At 40.7% G+C, this 14,645-nt stretch overlaps 1 protein-coding gene across 1 annotated transcript in view; it reads right to left on the minus strand.

Moving 5' to 3' along the window:
- CTNNA2 (catenin alpha 2) overlaps window positions 1-14,645 on the minus strand; it is a 1,042,487-nt gene that overhangs the window by 194,481 nt on the left and 833,361 nt on the right. The gene's annotated exons all lie outside the window — the stretch shown is intronic.

Below are 14,645 nucleotides of genomic sequence, written 5' to 3' on the forward strand. Positions count from 1 at the left end.
TTTTTTCAACCAGGAAAACCGCTCTCAAGATTAATAGTGACTTTTTAGGCTGATCACCCAGGAGTTCTTCATTCATAAAAAGAAAAGAGGGAAAGAAAATAAAAATGAGAGAGACAGACATTGTACCTAGATGAAACTGGCATCAGTTGGAAAATCGAATGACTAATCCAGTCATGATGATCCCCCAAATTGAATGAGAAATTGACATTGCCCATAACAGACATAAGTCGAGAAACACAGGCTTAAAAAATGTATAGATACCTGCACAACTTCAAAATCAATCATTGTAGCCTGGATAGACACTCCATTTGCAACTCTCAACCCCACCTCAAATGAAGCCACATAATGTTTCAAGATAAAAATAAATTTGAAGCCAGAAATTTCTGAGTTCAAATCTCAGCTTGGCCGTATACTAGCAGGTACAGGCTTAGAAAAGTATTTCTGCCAGCCTGAGACTCATTTTCCTCAATAACAAGACAAAATGAATTCATGAAGTTTCCCATCTCCCAGGCTTGCTTTCGTAATGCACCTATGTGAGTTGCAAATATAAAATTAGTTGACTGATTTTTAAACAATAAAAACATCACCAAACCTTTTTATGGAACAGTGGATAGTGTTCTTACAAAGTAGATCTCCAGGAAGGCAATGCACAAAACTGAACCAACCATGCTGACAATACTCTCAGCTCAAGTCCCTCTTCCGGAACAGCTGTAAGAGCGCAGGGCACATTCCTTTGATTATCCACAAAGGTGGAAAATATCCACCTTTTGATTGACTTCTGGAAAAAGTCAGCATCATGTGGACCCGAGTCTGAGGAATAGGATCTAGCTGAAGTGTAACTACAAAGCAGTGAGACTGATCTTTTTCTGTGACTCATAATCTAGTTCAGAAGACATTTTCAAAAGGTTCTGGATCCTATCAAAATAAAAGTGTCAGTACATAAAGATAGTCTTATAAGAACATTTATCACACCACTGAATGGAGAGGCAAAAATTATTGCATGTGTGCCAACAGGGGAACGGCTGAAAAACTCATGTTATAGCTCTATCGTTAAAAGATTATGTAGCTACCAAACAGAATGAGTTAGAAAAGTCTTTCTTAAAGTGTGTCCCAAGAACTTGTTAGAAATGCAAATTCTGGGGCCCCACCCCAGATCTACTGAATCAGAAATTCCGGGGGATGAGGCCCAAACCGTCTGTATTTTAATAAGTTCTCCAGATGATTCTGATGCTTGCTAAAGTTTGAGGACTACTGAGTTAAGAGGTGTCCTCCATTTACCTAGAACAGGAATGTTCTAGATCTGTTAAGTAAGAAAAGCAAGTTGCAAACTAATAAGAAACACTTACAGTTGAATTAAATTGTGTGTGTGTGTGTGTGTGTGTGTGTGTGTGTGTGTGTGTGTGTAGAATAAATAATGTGGTAGGTTATTTGCCAAACTCTTAAAATGAATAAAACTTATGATGGTGGAGTGAGGATAGATGGAGAAAGGATTTTCGGGGTCAGAGGAGAGAGAGAGAGAGGGAGGGAGGGAGAGAGGTGTGGAGAGAGAGAGAGGAATATAGTTATATACTCTGTATATAATACATAGAAGGATAAGCTTACTAACTGCTTTCTCATTCTCTGGCTTTTACCTAAAGCCAACCTTACATTCCTTTTGAATCCTTTACTCTTTTATGAGTGCTAACAGTTTCTTTTTCTTCTGGAAGCCTCATGTTAAGATCTAAAAAGTACTGCCTGTGAGTGTGTGCATAAGAAATGAACAAGATATAGGCATACTTAATATGTGTTATAATTCTCCAAAGACCATGGATATGTCTGCTCACTAAATGGCTGTCAATCAAGATTAGGGATAACATTAGGTTGGTTTTTGCATTTCCAAAGAAAGGCAGGCTATGCGTTGATAGCTGTTTGCCAGGGGGACCCATTCACAAAGAATTTACTTTTTCTTCTATGGACAAAATATAAAGAAGTTAACTGAGCTCAAACCAGCCTCCTTAATGGAGCCATACCTGACTTATCCACAGAGCCTTAACCAGGTTAAGTTGTGGAGGAGAAGTAATTTGCATTCAAAGCTTTGACATTGTCATAGCTGTCTGGGAAGTTTGGACATTTTACAAGTGAAGTCTGGGTAGAGAAAATCCCTGTGAGTCTTGGAGCAGCCTACAGGCTCACCCACTCTTCCAGCACACTGTGGCCCTATAAGGATGCCCCAAGTCTCTGCCTGCTCAACTGGCTCTCACACGCTGACCCCCACATGTTCAGCCAGGCCTACAGAGACTTAAGTACCCGTATGTAGGAATTGAGAGGTGTCTCTTATGGGAATCAGAACAAGGTGGCAAAGGGAAGTCAGCATAATATACCCAATGCAGACTCTGTTAGTGTAAAAAAGAAGGGGATTGTTAACAGCACAGAAAAGCAAGAGGAAAAAGAAGCAAGATCAAGTATAGGTCTGTGTCTGGCACAGATAGGGTACATTCCAGGTTAGGAGCTCTAGCACTTAGCAAGGAAATGAGAGGAAGCTGCCACTTTCAAAAAACTTCCTTAACTCCTCCAGTTTTTGCAGGGCATTTCTTCCCTGGCTCCTGCCTGAGCCCACATTCTCTGAAATCCCCTTAGGATTAGCAGTGACTGTCCCTTCCTTACTTAAATAAAAAAAAAAAGTACATGAATTATTTAACACCCTCAGATTTGAGTTCCTCATCCATGACTTTTTCAACTTAATCAAATGTCAGAAAGGTCTGTGATCTTTCTGGCCTATTAGCCCTCTCTCATTAGCACATAGCATGGCAGGTTCTTCAGTTGTTCTCAGCCTGGTAGCACATTAGAAGCACCTGGGGAACTCTTTTAATACCAATGCAAGACCTCACCTTGGACCAATTCCATCAAAATTTTTGGGAGGTAGGGGATGAAGGGGGTAGGGGAGCAAGCCTGGTCATTGGCAATTTTTTTTTAGGTTTCCAGAAGAGTCTAATATAAACTCAAGACAGACAACTACTGAACTAGCTATTATCTAAGTAGTCAGCAGGAAGATCAGACCTTCCGGTGTGTGGTTAAAAGACGTGAACTTCAAGGTCCTTTAAAACCAGGAAAAGGGACAGTGATTTTCAGAAAGCAGTTGGCTACAGAAATGATTTTTCACAAATAGCAGAGGAAAGGCTTCTTCAAGGTTAAAGAGAAAAACTCTTGCAAAATGAATAAAGAATTGAGCCCTCAACCTAGGCAATTCCAAACAACCAAACCTAAATATAAATATGTATTTTGTAGTTATATCAATAATCTAATATTTTGGAGAATCTTATTTTCTTTTTTCACACAAGTATATTTTCTATTAGTCTCAAGAGTCCAGAAAATCGACTCTATAACTTGATACAATCTACTTCTTAAACTTTCCCTAACTCCTCTAACTGTGAATAAATTAGGCTCCAGTAGTCCACATCTGATTAATAGACCCTGAGTCATGTTACCTACATCACTCTATGAATAACTGAAGCGTCCAAATTTTTCAAACAGTCCCTCAGTTCTATGAGAAGTAAGTTATCAACTGGTCTAAACAGAATTACCCTAAATATTTCTGAGAAAAAAAAATGAAGGCTTATTTATTTCTTCAAAGACTTGGAATGAAGTTAGACAAAATGTACAACTCATTTCTGCAGCTTCTGTTCCTGAGTCCTTGGCGCTTTCATAGAGACAGAAAGATAGATTCCTTCTTACCCTCTTCACACGCAGCCCAACGCTGACTTAGAAGGAAGTAACAAGAGTGAGGGAGGCAGTAGAGGAGAGCATCTTCTCTGAGCTGAAATTTTAAGGAAGTCCCTTTTCACATTTTCAAAAGTAGATTGCCTCTTTAAATCTCCTTCCTTAGCAGGAAGGCAAAGGAGTTGGGAGGGTCCCTGACTTTTAAATGAAAACAATGAAACAAGATCTTAGGGAGCAGAAAACTAACCAAGGGAGAGAAGGAGGGGGAATAAGTGTTAAACACTCCTGAAAAATTAAAACTTAGAGCATCATCACATGAAGGTTTATTCTCAAGAGAAAAGAAGATGAAGAGGAATGTGAATTCGTCCATCCAGTGTTTACTCCAATTCTACTTGGAAGAGATACAAGGATGAGTCTGGAAAGGGATTTCTGGGGCAAATAATCGATCTCAGAGAGCCAAGTAAGGAGTTGGTATTTTTTCCATTATCAGTAATACTAATACTAATATTAATAATAAATACAATGTATTGTGTACTTATTATGTGTCTGTATTGTACTAAAAACCTTTCACAGACATTTCCTCATCAGATTCTCTCAGGCATGTGATATCTATTGTTTATTTCCATTTTATAGTTAAGGAAACTTAGGCTCAAAGTGTTTAAGTACCTTATCTGAGGCCATGCAACTAAAATTAATTGGCTGGGTTTCCAAAAGCAGATCTAACCTACTCTAAACCCCGAATCTTAAACACTTAATTGCATTTAATTGCTTGTAGGACATTGAGAAACCAAGAGATAATTTTACAGTGGTAACGTAAACAGCTTTGATAAATTACACGATCTACCTTCTAGTTGAACATCACACAAAGTGTCCTTGCTCTGGGTTCTAGATATCCCTGCCTGCTCCGTCCAGTGGCCCCACCTCTGCATGCATGACTGAGGCTACACAAGTCTGAACATTGCTGGTGATTCCCCGGATGGCATCAGGCTGCTGCAGAGCACACAGAATCCACAGCCATCCTCGGCAATCCAAAATCCAGGGGTTGCTAAAGTGGCCACATTGAAAGGAGAGGCTCCCCACGCCCCCCCCACAAAAAAAAAAAAAAAAAAAAACACCAAATAATTTATTATTACACATAGGAGGATCAGTCTAAACACAGAGCAGGGCAAAATGTCTCCATTGGCTCAGGTGTCCAGCTTACAGCCTAGAGACTAGAAACTCAGTCAGTGGCCACATCTATCCTTGGAGATAGGGAACCATCTTTCCAAATCAAAATCTTCATAGCCCTGAGGAAAATTATGTTATAAATAAGGGAAGAAAGTAACTGCTCACATAATGTGTTGCATAGTAAAAGGAGCTATAAGAAATTACTGAGCCAGCCTGTTCAAGTTCCGTTCCAAAGTTGTCTTCCTAGCCAGGTGACCTTCCACTCATGACTCTGTGCCTCAGGTAAGGACAGGTTTGTTTTAATGACTAAACGCATCAGTGTCCTTAGAACTAGACTTGGCACATAGTATGCATCCAGGTACACAATTCCTCCTCTGCTTGTCTAACATTCTGCTATTCGAAATCCTGTGCTCAATGGAAAGTACTGGCTGTCTCCTTCAATCCCCATTTACAATTCAAAGATCACTTGGATAGCACGCATTAGCCACCATCACCTTAGTGTGAATTAGTCTATCATATTGTTTTCTTCACTTTAATGAAGAAAGGATCTGTCCCTACATATGGAAAATACGGAAGAGCAGTTACAGATATAAAAGGTAAAGTAGGCTGAAGGGATGAAACACACCATTCCACTAATCTGCAGTTTGTGGAGACCTAATCCCCTGGAGACCTGGATGTTGGTTTCACATCTCTCTGTCCTAATCTCTCCAACAAAATAATTCTTGCTAAATCTGCTTCCCATGCCCCTTACATTGGTGCCACAAAGCCCTCCCCAACCATCCATAAAGAGAGATGGCCCTTATGCATAGCCCATTCGACCTTGTAATTACTAACTGGGATAGTTCCTCTTTATGTCTTCATTGCTGTGTCTACCCTAGTGGCCCCACTCCAGACTAGAGTGAGGAGTTTTCCTTTTTTTTTTATTTATTTATTTTTTTTTATTTTTGGCTGTGTTGGGTCTTCGTTTCTGTGCGAAGGCTTTCTCTAGTTGCGGCAAGCGGTGGCCCCTCTTCATCGCGGTGCGCGGGCCTCTCACTATCGCGGCCTCTCTTGTTGCGGAGCACAGGCTCCAGATGCGCAGGCTCAGCAGTTGTGGCTCACGGGTCTATTGCTCCGCGGCATGTGGGATCCTCCCAGACCAGGGCTCAAACCTGTGTCCCCTGCATTAGCAGGCAGATTCTCAACCACTGCACCACGAGGGAAGCCCCGAGGAGTCTTCCTTTTTGATGTAAGCATATTGATTACACCATTGCAGTTTCCTGATTTCATGTTCATGTGTAAGAAGACTGCCTCACAAACCCCTGGCACCTCATGGTTCCACCTAAACACTTTGCCATCCATTTGCCAGGTCTGACAGCCAGTGAGCCGAAACCAAGCAATCACTGATCTGGAAGAAACAGATGTGTCTTTCGACCAAGTTCTGCTGCTCACAAGTGATGTGGCCTCTGCTGATGCTCCCTTTTCTAAGCCTCCAGCTCCTCATTTGTGAAAAGAGGGGGCTGAGCTCCAATGTACCCAGGCCCCCTTCCAGCAGGAACATCCTCTGATTAGATTTCACAGCTTCCCTCTGTTCCTTCTGACCTTTGGCTCCAGGCTTTCCCAGGGCCAGCCCATCATTAGAGAGGGAAGCATGGACTGCCTGCCCACCCACTGATCAATCTGTGCTCTGGCCAGAGACTCTGCTGGGAGACTGACGATGATCAAATGCTCAGGGCTGGCCCCAAGTCATATGTCAGCCCAGCACACTGTCTGAGGGGCTGCAGATGGAGACAGGGGAAACCAAGGACGCTGCATGCTGCCCTGAAGAACTAATAAGCAGGGACCAGTGTCCAGGGTGCTTGTCCTCAGTCAGCCTCATTGGGTTCAGCTCATCTGTCCCACATCTCCCGGGCAGAATCAAAGGATCCCATCTCTGAGTTGAATAGGGCTGAAAAGACCTCAAACATTTGAACATCTCCAATGACAAGGCACTCATGAATATATGATATTAAGTAGCTGATTATTACCAAGTGCCAGGCACATACTGTCTCTTTTAATCTGCAAAACAACACTTAAGATTGGGCTGTGATTTCCCTGTTCTGCACACACAGAAGGTGTAAAGTGGTTTGGGGGACACTAAGTCATACCCTGACACATGACTCCATGGCTCAGCGAGGTGAATTCTGCACTGTTCTGCCTCTCAGGACCTTCCAGAACAGCTTGTGTTCCCTTTAAAGGAAAACTCTTCCTTGCACTGACAAAAATCTATCTTCTTATAACAGCCCCCTCAGCCCTAACTTTGCTCTTATTTGATCCTCTCCAGACATGGATAATGACACTCCATCCAATCAATTGTAATCTTTTAAGATAAAGAACAATTAGACGAGATAACAGTAAACCATGGGGCTGTGCCTTTGTCCTGATACAGCCTCTCTTGCCAATTTGAAGGTGGCTCGATATGTTTTCCTCTCTCCCTCTTTGCCCTTTCATTTTTTTCCAACAGCACATTAACAGAAGCCAGAGCTTTGACAATTGTGCAACTAATTTCTAAATGACTGAAATAATTTTTTATTATTCCAGTCAAGGAAAGTTCCTCCAGGAGCTAGGACAGCTGGTAACAGTGCCCATAGAATGGGTATTATTCATTACACAAAAGCTTGACATTCAGTGGAAATCACCATCCAGGAAAATATGGGGGTGGAGAATAGAAACGTATCTTTTGATTTACATTCAGGTCAGAGGATCAAATCATTCTGATTGAAATTGCATTATTTCGTTACCCCATCCATCCTAACATTCTCCCGCACAACTCTTGTTTTGTGAGACTGTGTGATCCCCCCAACAGAGCTCTGTTCTTGGATGTTTCTTATTTAAGCAAGTTACTAGACCTGTGATGGTTTCTCTTCTCCGTCTTGTTTTTTTGTTCTGTTTGGATTCTTTTAACAGCCTCTGTAGACCTAAACAATTAACTGAGCACAGCTCACACATGGAAAACTCACCAATCATGAAGCCATTACTAAAGCCAGCAGAGAATGCCTGTTCTGAATGTGCCATATGCGCGTCCACCCACTGGCTGCCTCCACAGTGAAGAACGGCACCAATACTGCAAATCAGCGTCCTGTTCTCAGCCTGACATTCCTGACATCACCCCTCCGTAAGTCCATAAGAGGTTGAAGTGTGGGTGGGAGGTTACTGTCAAGCCCTATCAGCCTGGACCGTATCTAGCCAAGGCCAGTAATGACCTGTGCTCAGCCTCCTCAACCTTGCAAAGACCTTGAGCCAGAAAAAGCTGGGCAGGGGGTATGTTAGGAGATCCACCCTCACCAGATTTGGAATGGGAAATCCATCTGATGGATGCTAACTGCTGTAAATGTAGCCCCGAGTGCCCACAGGAACATTAGGCAACAGCCCCTTAACTAATACCAATTGAGCGTAGCCACTCCGCCTCCTTGACCTTCAGACAGGCTTTCAGTTTCAACTCCAGCTCCACCAGACATAGAACCAACCCCACACCTTCATCCTACCTTCTCCCACCATGACCTGGGTGGAGGACTCTGATGCTTTCGCCTCATTCTGGCCGACAGCTTCCCAAGAGATTGGATGTGCTTGCTCTATCCCAAGAACAAATCTCCCTGATCTAAAAGAAGATTCTCATCATATCATATGCAAACCAAAACCTGTTCTGATCAAACTTGATGGTTTGAACATTTGGCTCTCTCCAGAATGTTTTGTCTGAGTTGGTTTTCCCCAGCCCATTCTGCAAGGAGCACCCACCACTCCTCCAAAGTGAGCTCCATGCCTTTGTGAGGGGACTAACCCAAATCAGGGGTATAAGTGTGACTTGGGCTCTGTGTCAGTTTTACCTGAGATGTTAGAACGGTGAGAGCTGCCCAGAAAACCTCACCCATTTTGGCAATAAGCCCCGTGAGACCTGAATGATTTGGGAAGCACATGGAATTTTATGGACCTTTGGGTTTAAAGCCATCAAGTGCATAACTGACTGGATTATAGCCAGTGCCTCAAAAGCAGGAATCATGTCTGTTTTACTCACCAATGTTTATTTATATCACCTAGCACAATGCCTGGCAAACAGGAGATGCTTCATGGATGAACTGAGGTCCACAGTATATCACAGCTTTGTGAGCAGAAATAAATTAAATAAACCTAGTTCTTAATAAATTAAATAAACCTAGTTCTTAATCCTAATAGTATTATGCACTAGCTGCAGGACCATGGACAGAGAATATAACTAACGTTCAGCTGCCTCAACTATAAAATGGAAATAATATTATTTGTTATGAGGAGAAGTGTATCCCCCCAATTTTGTATGTTGAAGTCCTAACCCCCAGTACCTCAGAATGTGGCTATATTTGGAGATAGGGCCTTAAAGAGATAATTAAGGTAAAATAGACTCTGGCCTGATTTGGCTGGTTCCCTTATAAAGAAGAAGAGATTAGGACGTAGACACACACAGAGGAAAGACCACATGAAGACAAAGGGAGAAGATGGCCATCCTCAAGTCAAGGAGAGAGGCTTCAGAATGAAATCAACTCTGGTGATCCCTTGGTCTTAGACATCTAGTTTCCCCTTTGTTTATGCCACCCATTCTGTGATAAATGTTATGGCAGTCCTGGCAAGCTAAGACAAGTACTTGTGATATCTGATGGGATGGTTATTATATTCCTATATAGTATCTGGAATAATAAGTACCAAATACAGTTTAAATGTTGTTGTAATTAGTCATGTATTCAATATGCCCTGATATATAACTGTCCTCATATTCTGGATCTTGGGATTTTGTCCATGTCCAAATTCCATTTTTTGCCATCCTCTTTGTGCTTTACTTGAATCTAATCTGGTACATCTTGATTTGAACATACATAAAAATCTTCTTTTTTTTTTCAAGAGTAATCGTTGGACTGAGAAACTAACAGCAGCATAAAGGAATACGTAATTCTTGAATTTGGATTGTAAAATCTTCTGATTTTGGCTAGATTTTCCTTAATTCACAAATAAGATCCTAAAAATGTTCCCACCTCCTAAACTTATATCATGTATTTTGCTCAAATCGAATTTGAGTTATTACCCAATCCAAGAGAACAGGAGTTCCAAACTAAAGGGTTGGATCATATGCTAAGTATGAGTTCCAGTGCAGTGATTCACAGAACTCCATCTCTTGACTGAAGTCCAGTCCAATAAGAACATGGTAGCAAGTGTGATGCAGTATGGATGGGAGCTCAGGGGTCTGCGTCATAAGATGGGCCTTCTGTCCACCTACTCACAGTGGCACATAATAACACAAGAGGGTGACAAGGCCATACAAAGGACAGTGACTCACATGTTTTCAGAGAAAGATAAGTGGGATGTAAATATTTCTTCCGAAGTGGGAAGGGGGAAAATAGTTTTGGGTTTTCTTTTAAACATTGACACCTTAATGGTCAGGAGACTATTAATGAAGACTTGGGTAAGACAAATAGACAAAAAAACTATAAAAAAGAAATAGAAATGCTCCTCTCAGGTTCCATTGCAGCAAATTACCATCCAACCCTGTGATTCTATTGATTTACCTGCGCTACATCAAACTTTAATCACAATAAACCATAGACTAATACAGATCTGCCAACAACAAGTGCCATTAGCAGAAGACTTTGCTTACTAGGGACACTTCTGAAAATTGTTTTAAGATTGCCCAGCCTGGAAACTTAGAGATACAAGGAAGCATCTGAAAAATGTTTTTTCTGTTGGTTTTGCAAAACATATGTATGACATTCTGCTTTTTCAAAGTTAGAACTTTCAGAAAATACATGAACAAAAGAAAAAGGAAGTGGTTGGAGGGTTAAGGGGAAGAACTCCAGACAAGGATAATTACCATAAGAAGAATTCTTTGAGAAGAAATGACAATTTGCTTTTGTTTCATGGACTAAATTACAACAGATTAACCGAATGGCCTCAGCACATCTTTATCATTTAGATATCTCTTGATGTTTGCTTATTCCCAGTACATAAAGCCTAACTACATTAAATCAGCATGTTCTTAACTGTGGCCACAAAAAAAAAATTTTATCAAGATGTTAATAAATGTCCCCCTAAAAGGAAAAAAAACAAAAAAAAAAACACTGATCTTGTTATAACTAGGAAATTTGCATACTATGTCTCAGAGATTTACTATGTCTATAAGAAAATTTAAAACCTGGAGAGCTTCCCTGGTGGCACAGTGGTTGAGAGTCGGCCTGCCAATGCAGGGGACACAGGTTTGTGCCCCGGTCCGGGAAGATCCCACATGCCACGGAGCGGCTGTGCCCGTGAGCCATGGCCACTGAGCCTGGGCGTCCAGAGCCTGTGCTCTGCAGCAGGAGAAGCCACAGCAGTGAGAGGCCCACGTACCGAAAAAAAAAAAAAAAAAAAAAAAACACCTGGAGAACTCCTACAACCATGGAATCTGTATGTTTAAATTGTTTCAATCCAGAGTTTTCCAGGAAATATCTATTAATATCTCAAGAAACAACGCTCTTCAAATCAAGGTTTGTGACATGTTGGCTTAAATACTACTGCTTCTATAGGTTTCCAGTACCATAGGTCTGCATTAAGAGAAGATGAGACACACACGTAATGAATACCATAAACGATCACTCTATTTTCCTCTGAAATTTCCAGGAAATTCAACCACATGTGCTTTATTTCTTAGCTAATGCCAGTAACATAGTTAACTCTCATTTCTCTTAGCATGTGCAGACATGACCACAAATACTTTTGGAAGTATCATTTACCATTAGCGGACTTGGATGCTGTACCAAGTTCATAGTATGGGGTAAACCAGAGGACACATGACCCCTAGAACTGAGCGGCCCTGGATTTTATAGCTAGGTCTGTCATCGACTTGTCCAGTGTTAAGCTCCTTAATCTCTCTGAGACTCAGTATCTTTATCAATCACTAGGTAAACTGTATAGTCATTTTAATGCCTGAAGTTCCAAGAAGCTATGAGTTTTGAATTCAAAGGTACAAAGTTAATTAAAAATCTTAAATGTTCCTGCCTTAGTCAGAGGCTCTATTTTAAAATGCACCAGGAAACAAATCATTAAACGGCATTTTAAGCATAGGAAGATATTTGAAAACAGAGAACAGAGACAGAAGGAAAGCCAGAGATAACTCAAAGCATATGGCCACATGTGGAAGGATTACAGGTGATTTCTAGTTTGTTCTAACTTAGTGGTTTCTAATGTTTTGCAATGAACAGGTATTATTGTTGCAATAACAAATAGACCAAAAAGAATTTAATTTTTGTTTCTAAGTCTTCCAAGTCCTTAAGCAAGCTTCTGATGATTTGAAAAAACTCATTGTGGGTGGCTAATCAAACATTCTAGACTAAATGTGCAAACCAAAATCATCAATATTTGGTATAAGTGGGACCATGTATTAAAAAGGCATCTACAGGTAGATGATCAAACACATGGTAGGAACTTGAGTGTGAATCTCTTAAGAATTGCTTTTTAAAATTAATGGAAGAAAAGAAGAATAAGAAAGAGGGAGGAGGGGAAGGGAAATGGGGGAAATGAAAGTATTGCTGTCCCATCAATCCACAATTTTAGCATCATTATTTGGGCTCCTGGTTTTCTGGAAACCCTGCTAAATGCAAAGTCCCCTGAAACACATTAAACCTTACCAGCTCCTTGCCTATTAAGAGCATGACCCTGTAAAAATCAGTCCCAGGATAGGAAGTTTGAAAAAAAATGCCAGCAGGAAAGGTCTTTGCAAATAGTTCAGCTGTGGTTCTCAGTCCTGGCAGTACACTGACATCACCTGGCTGATGCTCAGGCCCTATTCCAGAGCAACTGAATTAGAATCTCTAGGGGCGGGGCCCAGGTTTGGAGCTTTTGAAGTTCCCCAGGGGATGCTAATGTGTAGTTGGGATTCAGAAACATATAGGGTAGTTGAAACACAGGAATTACAAGCAAATCCTACTGACCTTTCAATTTAGCTAAATGCTCCTCAGAAACAAGAGTAGTTTCATTTCCTGAACTATTTGAAAATTTTCAGATTATAACTGACTAAGGGTGAAACTGAGTATAATTTTACCCTTATTGCTGAACATTGTCCTAAAATGCCCACTTCTCCCTTGCCTAATAAATCCAGGCTGGTGAAGGAAATGGTGTCTTTCTTTAGTGAGTGAGGCTCACTTACACATCCTGGGATCTTTATAAGATCTGAGGACAAATATGGAGAAGGTGTCAGTGATGGGCCCTATCAGAAGAGAGACCAGTCTTTCCTGGACAGTTGTTCTTAAACTAAGAAGCCGTGACCAGCTCATTCTGCTGTATTTTGACACTTTATAAAACACAGTGCAGTGCTTAGGGCTCTGGTTAGTTGCGTTTAATTACTTGAGACTTTACCATAAATATTCAACAGGATTATTTATATGTTCATATCGGTCTTCTTCATTTTTTGAAAGGCTAAGATGAAATGGTTAATTCTATCCTGCCTCTGTCTCTTTGGAAGAATGGGCAAACTTGCAAGAACGGGCAAGCTAAGAGGGTCCTTCTTAGTCACATTCCGTCTCCAACCCCACCCTAACTTGCCCTCTCCCCCACCAACTTCTACACAACTTGATAGCATCTTTGGATTTTTAAAACTGAGCTAAAAAAATTTCCCACCCACTCATTTGTTTAGGAGATTGAGGGTCATCAAAGGGTCATCATACTGAAGTTACCCCAGAGTGGGAGGAGAAAGAAGGAAGAGGCCTGACTAATGGGGGTAGGAAAGGAGAAATTATTCTACCAGTGGCTTTCCCCCCACGGGAACTAACAAACAACCTCCTCATATACCAGGAGGTATCAGAGCATCTGTGCATATATGAAATTATGCAATAACCTGTACATAATCTTGTATGAATGTAGTAGATGCCTCCCACGCAGGACTACAGTAAGAGAAACAAAAGAACAATAATTATACGCTGAGAAACTTGCTTCTAGACTTCCATAAGATCCTTAGGACTTTAGGGAAGGGGTCAGCTATATTTATTTGCCTTAGAAAAAATAAAATCAAGTGATAATCTTGTGAATGAGCTTCATGGAGTCGACACATACAGATTACACATATTACCCAAGAGATTTTTCAGAGGGAGGAAGAATAGATTGACTCTGAAGGAATTTGGTTCACTTGAGAAAATGAATTACAGGAGAAAAACTATACCAGGGTCTCTTGATTCTTGGAGAAGAAAATCTGGACTACCAACCATTCCTTCCTAAAATATTCCACTACATGAACTATAAAAATGACACCAAGCACAGAGATAAGATCCACCATTTAACTGGAAGAACACTTAACATCTATCTATTTTCAGCAATGTCTCTGATTTTGATCGAGAACATATTCATGATGGTCATAATTCTCATCAGATTTATGTAGAAAAAAGCTGGAGAGTTTTGAGTGCACATTAAGGGAATTTGGTGCAATCAGAATACATTTGCCTTTTTTTTTTTTTAACAAGAAAAATCCATGTTTCCTCTGAAAGAACCCTAAGGAGGAAATTCTTTTCTATTCAAATTTTTTTATTTTCACCAAAGAATAGGAAAAAAGACAAAATAAAAAGATATAGTGATAAGCCTTTAAAATTACATATGACAGGATTCTCACTTGTTAGGAATCTGTGTCGCTTTTAGAATTTCTAGAAATTTTCTCAAGCTCAAAGCCCAACATGCTGAAGTGTCCTGCTGAAAGGGGTTTTAAGTCTAGATGGCATCTTTTCCAATGTGTCTTCTTCCTCCCTTTAAAAAAATCCCAGCATATTTTTTTACTCCAATTATTT

This window comes from Tursiops truncatus, chromosome 14 (assembly GCF_011762595.2).
Source record: "Tursiops truncatus isolate mTurTru1 chromosome 14, mTurTru1.mat.Y, whole genome shotgun sequence".
NCBI classification, from domain to species: Eukaryota; Metazoa; Chordata; class Mammalia; order Artiodactyla; family Delphinidae; genus Tursiops; species Tursiops truncatus.